This window comes from Convolutriloba macropyga, chromosome 5 (assembly GCF_964194025.1).
Source record: "Convolutriloba macropyga chromosome 5, txConMacr16.3, whole genome shotgun sequence".
NCBI classification, from domain to species: Eukaryota; Metazoa; Xenacoelomorpha; order Acoela; family Convolutidae; genus Convolutriloba; species Convolutriloba macropyga.
Window position 1 is genome coordinate 74,387,295 of NC_134472.1, and position 20,395 is coordinate 74,407,689.

General features: G+C 34.8%; 3 protein-coding genes across 4 annotated transcripts in view; 2 read left to right on the forward strand and 1 right to left on the reverse strand.

Annotated features, from left to right (window-relative positions):
- The window catches only part of LOC142340501 (uncharacterized), a 50,325-nt gene extending 44,399 nt beyond the window's left edge, over positions 1-5,926 (reverse strand). The window contains exon 1 of the mRNA XM_075391075.1: positions 5,791-5,926. The gene's annotated coding sequence lies outside the window, so the exon portion shown is untranslated. The remainder of the gene's footprint in view (positions 1-5,790) is intronic.
- LOC142339650 (ras-related protein Rab-5B-like) overlaps positions 1-20,395 on the forward strand; it is a 188,396-nt gene that overhangs the window by 132,727 nt on the left and 35,274 nt on the right. The gene's annotated exons all lie outside the window — the stretch shown is intronic.
- LOC142339644 (uncharacterized) overlaps positions 1-20,395 on the forward strand; it is a 615,633-nt gene that overhangs the window by 117,856 nt on the left and 477,382 nt on the right. The window lies entirely within an intron of this gene.

Consider the following 20,395-nt stretch of genomic DNA (forward strand, 5'->3'; position numbering starts at 1 on the left):
ATATATATATATATATATATATATATATGAAAAATTGCAGTTTTATTTTTCCCAGCTGTAATTTAGTTGTTTTGTGTCCGATCTATTTCCGGTCAGAAGGGAGACAATAAGCCTGTTTGAGCTCTTTTCGAGAAATCGATCTATGAAACTGTTTACGAGTTTGAAATATTATTTTTGATGAATCTTACACATAAAACGATCAAGCAAATGTATCCCAAAAAATAAGCAGTGAACTCTTTACCTAGAAAAACAGTCATCGAACATAAACACTACCAGTTGGCTCACATAAAATTGCAATTGAGGCAAAATCAGAAAAAAAAATCTTAGGAAGAAGAATGCAGTAATTAATTGCGGTGAATTTCCTTGCAATCTGTTTTGTTTTAGTTATGTTGTCGCCAAAGTTATGTTGACGTAATTTTTAAAAAAAATCAATTTGGTTTCACGATCTGTAGTATCGTACTTCTTTTCGTTTCAGAGGACCGAAACATTATCCTAAATAAAAGTTTTCTCGATGTTATATAATGACAAGATGGTTCCGCGACAATAGATCAAAAGCACAACAGATCGAAAGCGAAATTGGCATAAAACATCAAAAATGAAAAGATTCAATTTGAGTTTTAGCCTATCATATTTAGCGGCTCAATTATAATGCAGCGCGTTTGTTTAGTCGTTGTAATTTGTTCGGTTCTGATCGAATCATTTTCAAGTTCACGGGTCACTAAAGTACGGCAATGGCTAGCGAGGCATAGCCAAATGCTTTAATTTTATGACAGCTCACAAATAAGGCCAATGACAGCCAAATTGCTGCCAATGAGAATGGATATTAAATTTTGATCTGTTGTCCCAATTTTTCTGTTTTCAATTTATTGTCTTTCGCTATATTGTCCGGCCAAATGTTAAGATCTGTCCAATCCGCTGTGTCATAGATCCGAATTCCATATTTTTATATTGATTCAACATACTTTTCGAAGAAACTTTCCGTTGAGGTATATTTTTAATTTGATGGAAAAAAAACAGATATAAATCATTAACTTTTTGTAAAGCTTACTTTGGATTTTCCTGAAATTATTAATGACTTGAAACGCTGCGTGTTCCTCAGAGTTTTGTTCATAGTTTCTCTCATTATTAATTTTTTGTATTTAAATTGTCGGTTTTTGAGCTATAGCTATAGACAAAATTGTATTTCTATTTTAATTGGCAGACTTTCTTGCATGTAAGACCTTTAATTTGCATACTTTTTTTAAAAAAATAAACCATTTAACAATTAAATTTTGTTTTCGTAAACTTCGCCAATAACCAAAATTAGTCATGAGAAACGGGTTAGTTGTGGAATTGGACAAAAAAATTAGTCTATAATTAGAAAGAATGTGTATATCCCCTCCACAAAAATAGCACAATTGCGGCAATTTTAGACTACATGTGTGTTCAAAAAAATCAATAACTTATAGAAAATAAAGACTTGATGTACGTTTAGAAATTTATATATACTTTTTAGAGACTTTTAGTTGTAAAACTCGAGAATGTTTCATTTGTTTTTTCGACAAAAAGTTTGATAACAAGGACGAATACCATAGTCTGTTTTAGTTTCACTGCAATGACGTCAGAAATACACTAAACAGACCTTCTATCTTACATTCCTTCAATTTGCTCGCTAGTTAGGGACAGACAATGATAAAAAAATTTCTCGTGTTTTCCCAACACAGATTGTTTGGATTGCTTGCTTTTCTTCCAAACTTGTATAGTTTTTGGTCAATTCCACTGCAATTTTCTGATTAATTCTTACTCGCTTGGCACTAATTAATTCTTACTCGCTTGGCACTAACACTGTGATTTGTTTTTTTGTCTCCTGTCTTACTACTGTCTTTTACACAGGCATTTTCTTAACTGATCCGACATTTTTTGGTTTTCCCCTCAATTTTTTGGCAATATATTATCGGGCTCTTTTTCTATTGGTCTTTCAACTCGCTCATTAGATTATCCGGCTAAATGTGAAAGAATTGAATTTATAAAGAGGTATTTGACTGATAAAATTTAGTTTTAATATGTATACAAAAAATGAAATTTTTACCGAGTTAGGTCGCTGGTAGCGTTTTTGGAAGACTATTCGGGTTTTTCCCACTTTAGCCCCCCAGCTTAATGGTCAGATAACCTATAGCCCCCACCCCAAAACATGGTACTTATACCATAATGGGGGGCTATCATTTCATTTCTTAAAAATGTGCAAAATTGGGAGCCTAATTGAAAATTCAGAGTGCTATTTATGCACCGCTCTAATTTTATTTAAGCGCATCACCTTAATCCTGAAGTGTTTTGAGTACCCAAAAAATGCACGGCATGAACACTCTGAGAAGACACTTGGATAAATCCAGAAAGGATTGCTGAAACAATTTTCCACATTTTTTGTAATTTTCGAAATTAGAGCCACCAAGACATGGACAATAAATATTTTACTAACGACAAAACAGATAGATAGGTTGAATTTTTTTCTGAAAAATCGATTTGCATCAAAACTTTAAAAGATGATCTGTTTGGAAATTTTACCTCGGAAACAGTTAAGACAATTGTCAGACCGATAGGTGAACGATGCCTATAGTCAAAGAAACAGGATAAATATAATGTTTAGTTAGTTGGAGAAAATGTGAAAAGAAAATAGCGAAATTTTTCAAATCTCCTATTTTTGCATTCTTTTTCATACAATCATTCGCAATAAAACGTATTGCAATATTTAAATTTTTAACCCTCAATAAGTTTTTAATGCCAATTGGTTTGACAAATGTCGGGCATTCTTGGATACTCAATAGAGGGGAATACCTGATAATTCTTCTGGAAAAAAAAACGAAAAATTTAATCTGTAAAAGCTTCAATTTGTACCTCGAAGGCAATTATAAACAACATGCAGTGAAAATAATTAATTAAAATTTTATGTAGAAAACATAAAAAAATGCTTTCTGGTAGATGTGATGAATTAAAATCAGGGAAATAAAAATTGTTGATTCGAATTTCAAAAGTTTTTTCTCTTAAAATTATATCAATTAAGTTTTTTTCAGCAGTGCGCACATCAGTTATAACAACCACCATAAAAAACATTCAATTTTTCATTACAGAATTCATTAATTTCATCTTTTAGGTTTATTGAAGAACGACCTTTTAGAATACTTTTGGGACAAACTGAAGCGGTTTATTTGGTGTTATCCTCAAGCAATCTATCAAGCACACGATGGAATAAAATTTCAAAATGTTTTAAATAATATAGCAATACAGTGACACTCATATTTTATTATTCTAGGATAGTGTTTTTGAAAGAAAATTTAAGGAACAGACAGTTTTGTCCCCTGAAGAAAGAGTCTTGATATATTTGTTAAAAACTAAAACTGGCCAAAAAATTTTTGGCGGGAAATTGCAGAAACGTGAGTAGAGTTGGGAAAATTTTAGATTTTGGATCACGGCCTTTGAATTTTAAGGTATCTACATATAACCGACTTGCAATCAACTTAAAGAGAAATTGAGAAAAATGGCAAAATGGTAATATCTTACCAACTTTATTTTTACTTCCCTTTATTTTTACTATATCTTACTTCCCTATTCACAGCCTATGACATCACCACAAAAAACTTGGTCCTCCTTGCTCTGAAATTGAGCAAATTGGGAAAAAATTATAGCAACGGAAAAACGAACGCCATTTTGCTACCATAGCGACCTCGCCTGACGCACGAAAATCTGAAAAATGGCCCTTTTGATCTAAGACGGTTGGCTCTCGCCACATTTTGGCCCAATAGATAATTCCAGACAGGAAAAGTTTGCGTTTGTCAATAATTTGTGCAGTTAAGTAGTTAATTTCTTTAACTCTTTGTATTTTCAATATGCGATATATTTTTAATATGCGATAAACGCTCTAAAAGTCTTCTTCGTTGTCTACTAAAGTTTAATTTTCGAATAAAAAGCACTGATGGTATTTGAGTGAAATAAAAACGAATTGAAAATTCAACACCGAATATTTTGCAGCAGTTACTTTCAGACTGCTTCAGTAAGATTATTGTCAGATATGTTTCACAGCCGTTTCATGGAAGAAGGAAATTAATGTATCCATTTTGTGCAAAATTGTGTAGGATTACATCCTTACTTAATAATACATCTTTTACGTCTACATTACATCTGTTAGTATCTCCATGTATATAACGTCCTTTGCCAATATTCAATTTGTTAGAAAGCAAACTTGTTTCAGTATTAAAATTGCGTCTGATTGTAGCCGGAAATTCTGTCAGCTTATGATAGTTTTATTCATCTTTTCTTTTATTTGATAAAAATGCCGCTCTTTTTATAAAATTTTGCCGTGGAAACTAAAACGCCTGGTGTACTAACTTGAGTTATTTTGAGCAAATTAGAACCCATTATTGAGACTTGCCTTGAAATCGGACTGTTTGAAAAAACCCAAATGGTCAAAGAGAAACAATAGGGTCAAAAGGGTTACATGGTAGAGTGTGACTTTACAGCGTTCAGAAAAAGTGGGAAACTTAAGAAAATTTTTATTTCTTCTCAACTTGTTATTTGATTTTTTGGAATTGTTTAATTGGATTTAGCTGGAGTTGGTTTTTCTTATAATAGGTGGGATTGGCCGTTGGCAATTCGGAAACACAAGATCACTTAGAGATGGACCGATTAGATCCCGACCCACATTTTTTCAATATCTAATATGGAATGACCACCTTCTTTTCACATTGCTTAATAAAATTAGTTCAAGACTTTTTTGGATTGTTTGTTTTATATATATGTGTGTGTGTGTGTGTGTGTTTGTGTGTGTGTGTGTGTGTGTGTGTGTGTGTGTGTGTGTGTGTGTGTGTGTGTGAGTGTACGGTCTTGGATATGGTTTCCAAGATACCATGAACTTTAATTTTTTGATGAGTACTTTGATGAGTTTTTCTCCACTCAAAGTGAAATGCATGTTTGTTTTAACAGTTTTTCGAGCAAATTTGATTTTTTTTATGGTTGACAGGAAAGGTTTATGGTGGTCAACCCGGGATCTGAAAAACATTCTTTCACATAAAAAAATTAAATCTGGAGATATCACAAAAAAAACAAAACGAAAAGGAAAAGATAAATTTTGTGTCAAAACCTGTTACATTTGCAAATCTACCGTTGCTTTTTGTTGTCAGTGATCATTTGTAGTTCTGATGGTTTCGCAAAAAAAGTGTACATTCTGCTGACTAATAAAGTTTCGTCGAAATAAAATTTAGCCAAGAATTAAAAAAAACTGTTAGAAAAATTTGATTTTTCCATCAATTTTTCTTCTAAAGTTAGGCTACGAGCTCATTTGAGCTCTATGCTTTTTACTGCAATACCCAAAAAATTACTCGTTATTTATGGGTCAAGAAAAAACTTGCAAAATTCCCTTAGTAGTCATACAAGAAGCATATATGATATCATACCATCATAACGTAATTCCTAGTACGATCCTTGAATGACTACAAAAAAAATCATGCATGATTACCAATAAATCATATAGGAACCTAGTATGATCAACAAGAATCGTACATCAATTTTTCATAAATCTGTTTACCATTTGTTTTTCTTTAATTTATTCGGTAAGGCATCACCTTTGTTGTTCCCCGGCATTACTTTGTGATCCGCCAAAAGACCCTAACGTACAATATCATTTGCCAAGTGGGGCACAAAATCAAAGAGTAGGTCCAAATAGATAACAAAAATTTTGATATATGACCTATTATGACTACTAAGATTTTTGTATGATGAGCAACCCGGGTTAAAGCAAAATGGGCAGTAATATACCGATACCTTCTCCCATCCCAACAATCAGTATAATCGGTATTAGTAAATTAGAAAATTCTGTAATTTAAAAATTATAATCTGCTGAGAATTTAATTGAAAGTTATGTCATTGATGTCTTGATGTCTGGTTTTCAAGAGTTTTCATATGGTACCACTTATATTTTTCTAGGATGTGTATAAATTTTTTCGACTTGGTCGGGAGAAAAAAGCTAGCCTTGCATAATTAATTTCTAAAGAAATGTTGGAGCTATTGGATAAATAATAATAATAGAAAATGTCAAGAACAGTGGTTATAACCTAGCTTTTTGGAAAATAATGCAGTTATTAATAAGCAGCAAATGAACGGTTTGGAAGCAAAAACGAGGAAGAGACAAGGACGAAAGGCTTTGAAGGGGAAGAGACGTGAACAATTTTGTTTTTGCTGCTCTACCAATGATGCAAACAAAATGTATGGCAATCCGTAAAAATTTACTCAGTGTCTGTTTAGCAAAACAGTATTTGTGCGTGTGGTAATTTGTTTGTAAATTTCAAGAAAACACGCGCAAATGTAAATATGAGAAAAAATATTAGTAAATACTCTATTTACCAACGGAACTATGAATTTTTGGTACTCTTTGAAAAGTTATCAATAGCGAAATATTTTACACGGATTTTATCTGTTCATCTATTCAAATGAAGTATTTCTGCAGACAGAAAGCTTTTTGTAGATCAAGACAGAGAACAAACCATAACGTCTGAAAGGTGTTGTTTTTAAGTTTAATTATTCATTTCTCAACTTAATCTCCAGAGAAAAAAGCAACTATAATACGAGAAATTGGTATTTTTTGGAAATGTGAATTACCGCAACATTGCAATTTCAAAATAATAGAAAAATAATGGAACAATTTTGATATTTCCACATAGTTATTACTTTCGCATTTAACAATTACCACAGTTTCGAGTTAAAAAGTATACAAAAGTACCAATTATAACAAGGAAAGGCGATAATTGGGGATTGAGCTCTAAAAAAGCTGAGTTGCTTCTATTGAACGCAGTAGGAAATCAACGAAGGCAAATGAAATTGTGACAAAGCAAAAACTCAGTGTCTCAAATGACATCATGTCGCAAATCAAGAAAAATTTTCCTTAAAAACAAAACCTATTAGAAAAATATATTTAAAAAAGTAGCGAAAAATATATTTAAAAAATTAGCAATGCCATAAGTAGCGAAATAAGCAAAACTTGTTCGATGCAGAATCTATGAACCTGAAAATTATTTTCGGGCAACTCTGATTCGCGTAGCTGGTTCTGGTGACTGCAGGTTCTTCATTAAGCGCAAAACAAGGTAGAAAATTCATTACTAGTTTTTGTCGTGGAAGGATTCTAGCTCGGGACTGGCTAGCGCCCAAAACTGTATCAAAATGCCACAAGAATTGATTGATGGTTTCTCTTGCTGTTGGGGAGTGTACTGAATTAACCCCAAAACGTTCGCTCTCTTGACTGTTCAGAAAATTCACTCCAAATAATTGAATAAAAAATCAAAGAATAAAATACCAGCAACCATAAAACTAGAGCCAGAAGCAGAAGATTAGGTAATTTCAACAATCAAATGGAAACCTTGCTACTAAGCTAACTGATGGCCCGCGCTAGTTTAAATCCCTTTAATCAATCTGCTCACAAGTATCCAGAACTCAATCAATTGGTTTCCTAAACCAAAAAAGAAAGCTCCAACAAATTCGGCCTCCCACTAGCACTGTTCAAAGTCAGACACCTTATATCATCCTAGCCAGTAATATCAGTTAACTGTGCGGTTTCGTTCACTTAAACTGCTCAAATATGTTTTTTTAACAAAGAATTCACAAAAATGTTGCAATTTTGAAAAACATACTCTCAACAAAGGGTTCTCCTCTGATGGTTTTTTCGTGCCTGAGTGTACTAAATTGTTTAAATTTTTGTCAACGAAAAGTAACGTGTTGTTTGTTTAAGATCTTTTTGACCCAACGTATAAAAAAGTAATAGATGCAACTCATCTTATGTATTTGTTTTTTCCCGAAGGTACCGCAATTTTATTTCAATTTGATTTTTTTTCTCCAGGACCTATCAAAGTTCCTTTTTGATGCACAACCATTCTCACACAAGGTTTGCAATATTTTCATTTGCATTGTTTTCCAAATAGAAAAATTTTTCTGTTTTATCCAGTTTTTTTGTTGTTGTGCCCTTTGATTGGACAACTGCTTCTTTTTGGGAAAAAGTTTTGACCAATTTTTCTTAGTTAACCCAGTGATCACGGAAGTCAAGGAATCATTTGTGGTTCCTCATCTTTTCCGTTTAGGATTTATCTCCTCGTTAATTTTTTAATATTAAAAAGCTGAACAGTTTGAGTAAACGATATTTGATTGAGTTTATCAATAGGCAGGCTTTTTTGATTGACGGTTTTAAGAAACGCTTTTTTGAGTTTGCAGAAAAATGTTCAACCATTATTTTCTTCTAATGTCTTGAAAAGTAAATTTAACAGCTTTGTGATGCAAGCAAAGAGCGCGCTCTTTCTCTTATTTCGCTTCCATTTTTCCAAGAAGTAAGCATTTAAGTGTTGAGGCCATTTGGTTGTAAGTAAATACCATTTTGAGCAGTAGAGGATCAAACCCTTGAACGAATTATAAGCAATATCATGTACTATTAACTTGCTCAACTTAATTATCCAAATAACTAATACCACATTTTTTCATAAAAATTTTCAGACTATTGATCATCCTGTTTTTTTATGGATCTTATTGATAATTTTGATTCTCGCCTATTGACCGTTGCAAAGTTTGAGATTAAACATATAGCCTACACCTCAGGAAGACACATTGGCTGTCTACCTGAGTGATGAGGAAGACACGACAAAAAAACTACCATTAGATTTTCCGAAGTCTTTCTTTTTCACTTTCTGTTGGAATGGAACAGAGTTCACTACCTGTTGTATCATCTGTAGCTCATTCTTAGTCTTTCTGACAAAAAATGAGACTGCAAATTAATTTTAGCAAAATTTGCAAACCAAATAAAAACTAGAAACCTCAGATTCAAAAAGTGTTCAAAATCCCAAAGCCGAAAATCTTGGTAGAAATCAATTTGCATTCCTCTCCTGTACCCTTATTTTTTGAAATGATAATTAGGAAACCATTGTTTTCTTGTGAACTATCACAATCTGTTTTGGCAGAGCCCTTTTCTTCTATAAGTAATTAAACGGCACGCTTTTGTGTGAAAACTTAAAAATACCCTTACCAAATAGGCAAAGCAAAAAAGAAAACAAACATGCTTTCAATCAAATTGTTCTTTGTTTATTTGAACGTTTTGTAAACGCTTTCCATATAATAAAGCACCATAAACAATTAAACTGGTCTACTAGACAACAACTGTGTCGTCAAGTAAAGAACATTTACGAGTAACCACCTTTCCAACTCACTATTGCATTATTCCCCCTAGTTTACGTTTTTAGGCTGCCTTTGTCAACCAAAAAGTTTGCTTTCCCATCCTAAGGGATTAAGTGGCGCATTCAGTTGCTACATAACTTCTGATTAAAAGTCGTTAATGGTATTTTTATAATCTGCAAATAGCAGACCTCGTTAAAATAGAATTACACCAATAGACGAAATCTTATCAATAGACTAATTAGATTTATCACTTTGCAAAAATAGTTTTTGTTTTTCAAATGCTTGAAGGAATATCCACTGAAGTTTCATTTTATGACATTTTTTACCTTTACGCGCCAACTCTAACCATGATTGCCTCCAAATTCCTAATTCTTAATATTTAACCAACTATTTTCCCTACAAACACGTTGTCCTCAACCTAACAAGCTGCACAACTCAAGGTACCCCAACTCATGACTTCTCTTTGGATCACTCGTCTTCATGGTTTCAATGGAAAACTTCGAGTGACCTACATCCTGCTCTGCTCTTTCTTATCTCTGAAAAAGCTTTTAGAAGCTTGTTCAGAGATAAGCATGTCCAATAATTATTGCTGTTCATGAGCGCCTGTAGTTTTTATCTTCAAAGAAGTGTTGCGAAAATGTCCTGCAAAAATTTTTGGTAACCTTGCTTTTTTAGGTATTTCGATCTAGATAGAACAGTGGTTCGAAAAAAAGAACAATCTGTCGGTGTAGGCAAAGTTCAGCTCTTGTAGATCCAAAACAATGTCTTCAGATTCGTTAAGAGGATAATTTAGACTAAATATCCTCTTATCTGTAGGAAGACTGCTTTGATCTTTCAACAGCGGCTCTTTAGTCTTCCTCTTTATAATTTTTTCTTTCAACTGTTCCCGTAACTCGCGACATAAGAGGAACTCAATTTCTTTTCGTAACGATGTGAAAAATTGATGTTTGAGTTTTAACAAAGCGCCGTCCAAACAAACGATCTATTTGAAATGGGCTCTCGGCTTCATCAATATCAAAACACGGGTCCCTTACCTTTCTTGTCGTTAATTCGTTCATCTTTTTTGGCAATCCTTTCTCCTCTTAATATACTAACTGTCCTAATTTTATTTATTTTTAGCCAAAAATTTAAAAAAAAAAACGCGAATTCAACAATCACTTTGTCCAGCCACCAAAACTTTACGCATCTCATTTTGCTATCAATTCCTTGGTCAAAATTTTTGTACAAATTTATCCTGTTGCGCTGGAATTCTACAAAGGGCTGGGAACTCTGGTTCAAAGTCAATTTTGTCGTTTTAAAACTTTGTGGTGCTCGCTGTTGACTCGAATTGAAAAAATAAGTTGCACATTGTTGTACTGTACCACAGCTTGTCCGAGATGCTCAGGAAGAAACGAAACTTTTATTTTGTTATTCTTTTTTCTAACAATTGTTGTTTTTCGCCAATCTTAAAAAAAACAACTGACTCCAACCTCCTGATCCAACGAATTTTCTCCCTTTCAATCTCTCTTATTATCACCAATGTCTACTGTTGGAGTCAGGTTTTCACAATTATTGGATTGGTCCCCAAGCGTATCGCTTGTTGGGAAACTAGCAACTCTCTCCTCTATGCTCTGACATTTTCCTCCAAATGAATTTCTGCCCAAAAGAAGTTGATTAGTACACTGCGATCCAGAACAGACTGAGTTTTGGAGTGATACAAAAGCAGTCGAACTTCCAATAAAAAATCTGCTGCTGTTGAGGCTGAGACAACATATTAGCAGATGTAAAATGTGATATACAAGTTTCTCCAGCTATATTTTAACTGCTATGTATTTCTCGCTAATCGAATCAAAAAATTCAAAAATATTGGGCTGCTCTCCAGTGTTTTTATCGAAGACATTATTGTCAAAAGAAACAAGATCAATTTTGTTGGCGCTATTAAAGAATGTGTTTTCATTGTTTAAAATCCCTGTTTTCAATGATGGTTGTCTGGTCTTCAGTTTCAGGGTCAACGATATCCTTAAATGCTTCAGTTTCTTCAAGTGCGAGTTCTGCAACTGTGAACAATGCCTACCAATTTCGCATCGTGCGATGCATCAGTTCGTCTTTTCTTGGCACTGTTTTTGGCTGATTTCAATTTTCTCACAGTCTGCTCTTCTACTCCTCCTATGAAAATGAATTTCCTGATTAAAACAAAAATGTTTGGATCACCAATTCCCTCAATTTTAAAAATTTGAGTTGCTCTTACAAATAGGTTGTTGATCTCTGGTATCAAATGCTACCTGAGTACCTGCCTTGAAACCAAAGCCGATCCTTTTCACTGCGGACAAACAATAACTCCAAAAATTTGTTGACGAGTATAACAGCAAAAATATTGGAACAGCTAATAGTCAATTTTACTTCCTTTGTGTCTAAGATTTCTTAGAATTAGATGGTTGCTCGGTTTCTGGTTTCTTTCAACAGACTCTATTTGAAACTTTAGTTCATCATTGTCGGAGTTCAAACATCCAAGTGGCAAATAATCAGAAAACAACGAGGGCCCGACCGCGCAATCACGCTCCTTTTCCTCTGTATACAAGAAAATTTCCAACTAATACTAACCCCAACCTCCAATTCTTCACATCCGAAAGAAGTGAATTGTTTGAGTAGGCAAATTACTGCCGTTGTTATTCAAAATAAGGTTTTTGGTGACCTTGCTGAGTGTTCTTCCGAGGCGTTAACTTCTGCTGCAGATTTTGTCTAATCGTTTTCCTGCCTTTGTCCGTAAAATCAGAAGACTGTCCAATCTATTCCAAGTTACTATTGCATTTTCCCCCTGGGTTAGGTTTTTCTACTGCTTTTGTCAACTGGCGGATTCATTTACTACAGAGCTTCTGATTAAAAGTCGTTAATTATTTTTTTAATCGGCAAATTGTAGACCTCGTTAAAATAGAATTACATCAATCGACGAAAACTCATCAATAGACAAATTAGTTTATGTTTCTCACATCTACCACTTTTCAAAATTGTTTATGTTTTTCACATGCTTAAATTAATATCCACTGAAGTTTGAGTCCATGACACTTTTTAAGTTTGCGCGCCAGCTCTAATGATGATTGACTCCGAACTCCTAATTCTTAATATTTGATCAACTATCTTTCCTACCAACTTGTTGTCCTCCACCTAACAAGCTGCGAAATTCAAGTACCCCAACTCATGGCTTCTCGTTTAATCACTCGTCTTCACGGCTTCAATGGAAAACTTCTAGTGACGTACATCCTTCTCGGCTCTATTTGATCTCTGAACAAGCTTTCAGAAAATTTATATGACCATGAGTTATTGCTTACCTTAGCTCATAACCCGAGGAGGTTTTCCAATAAAAAATTTTGCTATTGATGAGCACCTGCAGTTTCTATCTTTACAGAAATGATGCGAAAACCTCCTGCAAAAATTTCTAGATAATCTCGTATTTTTAGGTATTTTGATCTCGATAGAACTGAGGTTCGAACGAAAAGAACAATCTGTCGGTGTAGGAAAGCTGCATCTCTTGGATATCCAAAACGTTATCTTCGGATTCGTTAAGAGAACAATTAAGACTAAATATCCTTTTATCTGTAGGATGACCGCTTTGATCTATCGACAGTGGCTCTTTAGTCTGCCTCTTTATAATTTCTTCTTTCAACTGTTCCCGTAACTCGCGACATAAGAGGAACTCAATTCCATTTCATAACGATGTAATGAAGGTGATGTTTGAAGTTTAACAAAGGACCCTCCAAAAAAAAACGTAAATTCAACGATCGCTTCGTCCAGCAACCAAAATTTTACACTTTTCGTGTTGCTATCTGTCCTTTGGTCAAGATTTTTGTACGAAATTTATCCTGTTGCACTGGCACTCTAAAAAGGGGTGGAAACTCTGATTCAAAGTCAATTTGGCCACTTCTAAATTTTGTGTTGCTCGCTGTTGACTCCAATTGAAAAGATAAATTGCACATTGCTGTACTGTACCACAGCTTGTCCGAGAGGCTCACGACTAAACGAGTCTTTTATTTCGTTAATCTTTTTTCTAACAATTGTTGTTTTTCGCCAATCTTCAAAAAACAACCAATTCCAACCTCTGGAGCCAACAAATTTTCTCCCTTTCACTCTGTCTTACTGTCACCACTATCTTTTGTTGGAGTCAGGTATTCAAAACTATTGGATTAGTCCCCAAGCGTATCTCTTGCTGGGAAACTAGCAAAGCTCTCCTCTATGCTCTGACAGTTTCCTCCAAATGAATTTCGGCTCGAAAGAATTTGATTGGATTACTAAATTCATTCTTAGAATAAAGATTATTCAAATTATTTAGTAAAAACAGTGATAAAGAAAATCAGGAAGTCGTTGGTTTTCTTACATCGCATAAAACATACCTTTTCGTAAACTTCCGTATAGTAAAAAGTTGCCCAATTTGAATGATCAAGAGTTTAGCTAGCATAAGAATAGGCAAAACACTTTTCGTATGAAGATCTTGTTTTTTCTTGAGATTGCAAAAAGGTTTTCAGTTATTGTTTTTTGTCTTTGATACGGAATTTCACAGTTATATGAAACAGGAAAAAACGCAATGTTTTTGCTTTTTAGTATGCAATTGTCTTAAGAGTCAAGAGTTAAGTTTGGAGGCCAATATGGCGTCAAAATGTACTATTTTATTGAGTTTTGGGGGTTCGTGTTTCGAGAAACCCTGTACTTAATGATACCTCAGTAATTGCCTTGAAACCAAGGCCAATTGTTTTCATTGCGGACAAATACAGCAAAATGAGTTTTACAGCAAAAATATTTTGACCATACTAATGGTCGTTTTTATTTCCTTTCTGTCTAAGTTTTCTTAGGGTTAGATGTTTGCTCGGTTTCCGGTTTCTTTCAACGGAATCTATTTGAACCTTTAGTTCGTCACTGTCATACTGTTAAAACGCCTTATTATATATTCCGCCTTCTCTATCCTGGATCTCTCAAACGGATTCTCATATATCTGCTCTTTATTGGAAAGCCTTACGTCTAAGACGTGCAGAATTGTTAGAATAATCTGGTATTGATGCTTTTAAACGGATTTCAAACATCCAAGTGGCAAATAATCAGAAAACAACGAGTGCCCGACCGTGCGATTACTTTAATATTAATCTCTTTACCTCTTCTTCCGCATATAAGAAAACTTCCAACTGGTACTATCCAATCCTCCAACACTTCATATCCAGGAGAAGCGAAGCAGTTCATAATGCTACCTCAGTACTTAATGCTTAATGCTACCTCCGTAACTGCCTTGAAACCAAGGCCAATTTCTTTCATTGCTAATTCGTTTTCCTGTCTCTTCGCCTAATATGGGACTGCCCTAATATATCTGATCGGGTATTTTCATATCTACGCTCATTCAACACCGTCTGTTAAAAATTTGCTGTTGTTCTTCAGAAAATGACTGCCAATGTTTACCTCTATTGCCGGTTCCACATCGCTGAAAATCTCTTCCTGATTATAATTGAATTGTTTTTTGACTTTTTTTACCTCGGCACTTACCAGATGTGCGTGTTTTTTAGTCACTCATTGCCAAATCCACTTCAAATTATGGTGTACAACTCACTTTTCAAAAGGTGGCCACACAGGAGCAAAAAATTTGAAATTTTGTGTTTTTTATTGTAAGGAAATTCCCCACTTGAGACTGCGTAGCGCCCAAAAACTATGCAACAACTATGGGAGAATTAATTGACTGATTGATGGGTCCTATTACTTTTAGGAAATATACTGATCCATCCCCATAACATCTGTCCCCCTATTCTAACAAAATATGCCTCCTAGGACCGCTCTTACTTGCAAAACACTTTTTATATTTTCAACCAACAACATTAGTTAACTTTGCAGCTTAACCCACTTCAACTGCGCAACTATGTTTGTCAACAAAGAACTCACAACAAATTTACAGCTTCGTCTCATTGAGACCTGTTTTCTCAAAAGAAAGTTCTCGTTCTGATGGTTTGCTTTGCGTCTTAGAGCTCTCAAAACTGTCAGTTTTTATCAACAATAAGTCAGGTGTCATTTGGTTCAATTTATTTGGACATAACGGGTAAGTAGAGAGTGTAGAAAGATTGATTAAGATGGAATGTATCTTATGTAAATGTTTGTTCAAATCTATAGACAGTTCCGTTTGTTGTTTTAGGATTAATCAAACTCATATTTTAAGCTTGACCATTTTCAGACGAGCAATTGTGTGCTCTTTTTGTTTTTTTTCTCAATTATCCCAACTTGTTATTTTTTTGGATTTAGGTTTGTATGCACTTTGATTGGATCACTAAAATCATTCTTAAAATAAATTTTATTCAAATTATTTAGTAAAAAGAGTGATAAAGAAAATCAGGAAGTCTTTGGTTTTCTTACTGTCATAGGGTATGGATATTATCCTCATATATCCATCACCGTATTTAGTTCTTATTTTCCATTTGAAGGGCAGGTGCTTCAGTTAGCTAGTTTAATTTAGTTCATCATACGTTATTGCAACTTCATGTCTGTTCATACTTTAGACAGGAAACTGTCTGTTAAGAATTTAAACAAATTGCTGAGGTCTTCCTGTTCTATGATTATGTCGCGAACAAAATGTTATTTCATCTTTAATCCTAAATTGGAACTTAAAACTTTCTTTCTCCAATTTGCAGCACAATAAATCAGTTTCAATTCAATTTTATTAAATCGCTTTTCAAATACGCTCGTTCAATTGGTATCGCGTCATTCGCATCGCGAATAGCCAATTCAATAGTTGGAAATTCAAATAGCATAGTGATAAGTGACATCCGCGGCGCAATTGCCTTGACTAACTTGTGAAAGAAGCATTCGCAACATGATTGGCTTAAACAGTAGCAATTGAGTACAGCATAGCGCAGGCAGCAGCTGAATCCAAAAAGATGCCTTTTCACGTCGACGCATTCTGGGAAAAGCCTACTGCCACTCCTCCGCTAACGTGGGATAAATGGACACAACAGTGGAAGCTTACACTGCTAGCAAAAGAAGGAATTCAGCTCGAACATCTTTTGAATGACCCACCAGTCACGGTAACATACCCACCCGAGCCGACTTAGGAGGAACCAGTGGAAAATCACACGCAAGCAACTTAAAGGGATCGAAATATCCGCAATCAACAGCTCAAGGTAAATTTTCAAAATCAATGCAAAAAGATCGATGAAATTGGTATCTTGTTCGGAGATAAACTATCGGGGAATTGTGAACAAAAATCAATATCATTATTATACTTGAGCAGTGGAACTGAGGGACAACGTATTTTCAAAAGCAAACATCCCCATTTCCAAATAGAAAAACAGCCATTTCAGGAATTATGGCAAGCAATGGAGGACTCCTTCACTAAAATTAGAAACAATACGTACGACCCTTTTGTCTTCTACTCTTGCAAACAAGAGAAGGGCAAATCTGTTGAAAGTTTTTACGGTCGTCTAATTGAACAAGCAGAATAATGTAGTCTAGGAAGTGAAGAAACTACACTCATGCGAGATGCTTTTATACTTAACCTGATAGATCACAAAACTCAAAAAGAGTTAATAAAGGAAACTGGTGAACCTTCCAAAGCACTCGAATTAGCAATATTTAGATGGAAATGGGAGCACAAAATCAGCAAAAGATAAATCAGAATTTGAATCTAACCACAAACTCAGTCAAGGAAGTTAAAATTTTTCAACTACGCTATGAATCAGTTAAAATTCAACTTTAGTAAATAGCTTTTCAAATACGCTCGTTCAAATGGTGTCGCGTCATTCCCACCGAGAATAGCCAATTCAATAGTTGGAAATTCAATTAGCATAGTGATAAGTGACATCCGCTGCGCAATTGCCTTGACTAACTTATGAGATAAGCATTCGCGACTCGATTGGCTAATACAGTAGCAATTGAGTATAGCATGGCGCAGGCAGCAGCTGAATCCAAAAAGACGCCTTTTCACGTCGACGCATTCTGGGAAAAGCCTACTGCCACTCCACCGCTAACGTGGGATAAATGGACACAACAGTGGAAGCTAACACTGCTAACAAAAGAACGAATTCAGCTCGAACATCTTTTGAATGACCCACCAGCCACGGTAACATACACACCCGAGCCGACTTACAAGGAGCCAGTGGAGAATCACACGCAAGCAACTGAAAGGAATCGAAAGATCCGCAATCAACAGCTCAAAGTAAATTGGAAAAATCAATGCAAAAATATCGATGAAATTGGTGTCTTGTGCGGAGATAAACCATGGGGGATTTGTGGACAAAAATCAATATCATTATTATACTCGAGCATTGGAACTGAGGGACGACTTGAGGGAATTTCACAAGAGGAAACCGGGTTTCTCATTAGATCAAAAAATCACTTTTGATTTAACAAACAAACGTGTTCTGCCAATAATTGGTTAAAGAGTTTAAATCAGTTAGTGTCCTAGTAACACAAAACAGACAATTCTCGTAAATGTTCTCTAACCACTCTTTTTTTGCTCCTTGTTAATATTGTTATGACATCCAACAAGATTGGTAGTCGTCTATAGAAACGAAAATCTTCCATAGTTACGCAATGAACGCATAAAGTTTTGCTGATCATAAATGTTTGCTACAAACATGTGCGAGAAAATTTCAATTGGTATATTTTTTTCACGTACAGTTTACTCCGATTTCTCTCGCATTAAAATTTGTCACAATTTTTCATTTTCTATCCATTGTTTTTAATCACTATTGGCGATCAAATAATTTTTTAACTCCTGGAGACATCAAAATTTTTCTAAAAGTTCTTAAAAGCAACATTGAAGTTTTTTCCCTGTGATCTTTTTTGTTTAAAATATCTAATAATTTTGTATGAAAACACCAGTTTTTTCCCACCAAAAGTGCAGTGGCAGACAGATTATGCACCGTCGGATTTTCAAAATAGTTGTGATTTCAATTTCGGGAAAGACACCCCAACCAAACTAAAATTATTCTTTGATAAGTCTTTCACTCTCATTTTCTGTTGTAAGTTTGGCTTTTGTTTAAATAGCAAGTATGAACTAGATTTCACTTCAACTTAAATCGTTCAGTTTTGTACTGCTTGTTTACCTAAAGCTAGTATGTTCGAGATAGCTTCGGAACTTTGAAATCTAATTAACTATTCATGATCTAAGTTTCAATTAAAGTGTTCATGACGTCAAAATTTAAAGTCATGATGAAAATCAATTTCTCATCAATAAAAAAAAAGGTTCTGAGTAAAAACCAGCCAAAATATGTGGAAATTATCAATTTTTTTTCAATTGTCATCCCTTGTTTATGTAGGAGGTTCATCTTGTGGGAAGCTGGCAGCATCTACTAAAAAATGTTTCATCCACTTTGTTTGTCGAAAATTTTTGCTCTCGTTATTATTTTGATAGTGGAATGCTGCTCAGTTTAAATCCTCAATGTTTGAACGACTTTTTCAATAAGCCAAATGCTTATGATAAAATGCTTAGGTGTAGGTAAAGATGGTCAATGCGGGACCTGTTTCAATGATTCAGAAAAACCAGTACAAAAAAGCTTCAGCGAATATACCCCAACATAATATAGAACATTCTCCGACATAAACAGAATTCACCAATATAGGCAGAGCAGACAGACTGGGAAACGCAAACGTAGTTTCCAAAATGGGAGGGTTAACACATTGATGCATTGATGAATTTTAGTCCAAAGACACAAAACAAACTCTAGATGCTCCTCAACTTTCTCCCTCAAAAGTTTCACTGGCCCAAACCAAAAATAGTGGTATAGAACTGCTTTCTTTCAGATCCAGTTTCAGCGTGCTGGAGATCTCCAGCACGCTTAAACTCTATGGTGCTGAGTTTTACTCGACCGGAAGTACCTGGTGCGTTAATGTTGGTGTGTTGATGTTAGGAGGCTATAAAATTGGCCAAAACAGCAGAAAAGCAAGATCTAATTAATAGAAAAATCATGTCTGCACTTTGATAACACTCCTCTGTCACAACTTTCAAATGATGGCTATAACTGCACAATCACAGGCAAATATGAAACAGTTAAGAAACAGTACTATATTCTCCATCCATTACTGCTGTGAAACAGTTTCAACATAAGCTGTGTATCATAGTCTTCGTCTAATCTTTTTCAATGGATAATTTTACTGAATTTTAACTAAGTATTTGCTCCGTGAATTTTAATTTAAAGTAAAGTCAAATTTAGGGTTTTTACTGGAATAATTTTGCTTCAGTTTATTGTATCGGGTTTCATTAACCAACTTATCAAACAAAAAACTAATAATCACATTAAGAAATACAATTAGCTGAAAACACTCTCCATCCAATGTTAAATAAGAAAGCAGCAAATACTTAAAAAAAAATAAATTTACTCAGGATGAATTTCGCGACCAAGGACAGGTATTGGCCAGACTGATTTGGGTCGCAGACAGGGGGCCTCATACCGACTATACCCAATGATGGGCATCGGCCAGACCAAACAGACTTTGGCCACCATTGGCCAGACTGAACAGAATTTGTCCAGACCGAACAAATCTTACTTCAAACCGTTGCCAGATCCAACAGACCCTGAGCCAGACCGTTCGTTGTACAGCCCGTTGGCCAGACTGAACAGATTTTGCCCAGACCATCGGCCAGACCAAACAGACCTTAGTCTAGACCGTTTTCCAGAACCACTTATACGTGCAGAAGCGTCCACTAAAAATTATAATTTATTCGTTTCATTTTTCGCCGAGAAATCAAAATGACATATGAAAAATTGTTGAAAAAAACTGTTGACTTGAAAACCAAGGCAAATTTCTGAAAATAGTTTGATGAAGGAGTCTAGCCAGCTAGAAGCACACATTTTTGTACTATTCGTAGAGAACCGGCTCTTCTTTTGGCTGAACATCTAGGCCTTGACCAAACAATCAGGCCGAAATGTGAAAATTGGCCAGATCAAAAAACCCAAAATGTTGGTATTGGACATACCGAAAATTCCAAAACTAAATGACCAGAGGGAAAGCAGATACCCAAGTGTTTCCATACCATTGAGTTGGTAAGCACAGGACCCCCCTATCTGCGACCCAAGTCGGTCTGGCCAATACCTGTCTTGGGTCGCGGACTTCATCCTGGGTAGAAAGCCAACAAACATATTATGTTAGCAGTGATCCCGTAATACAAGATCAACAATAAATGCACTGCGAAGAAAAAATCGATGTTTATTAACGACGATATTTTTAATTTTGATCCGGTAATTAACCAACAGTCAAAGCTAATTTTGTTTGTCTCACAGAA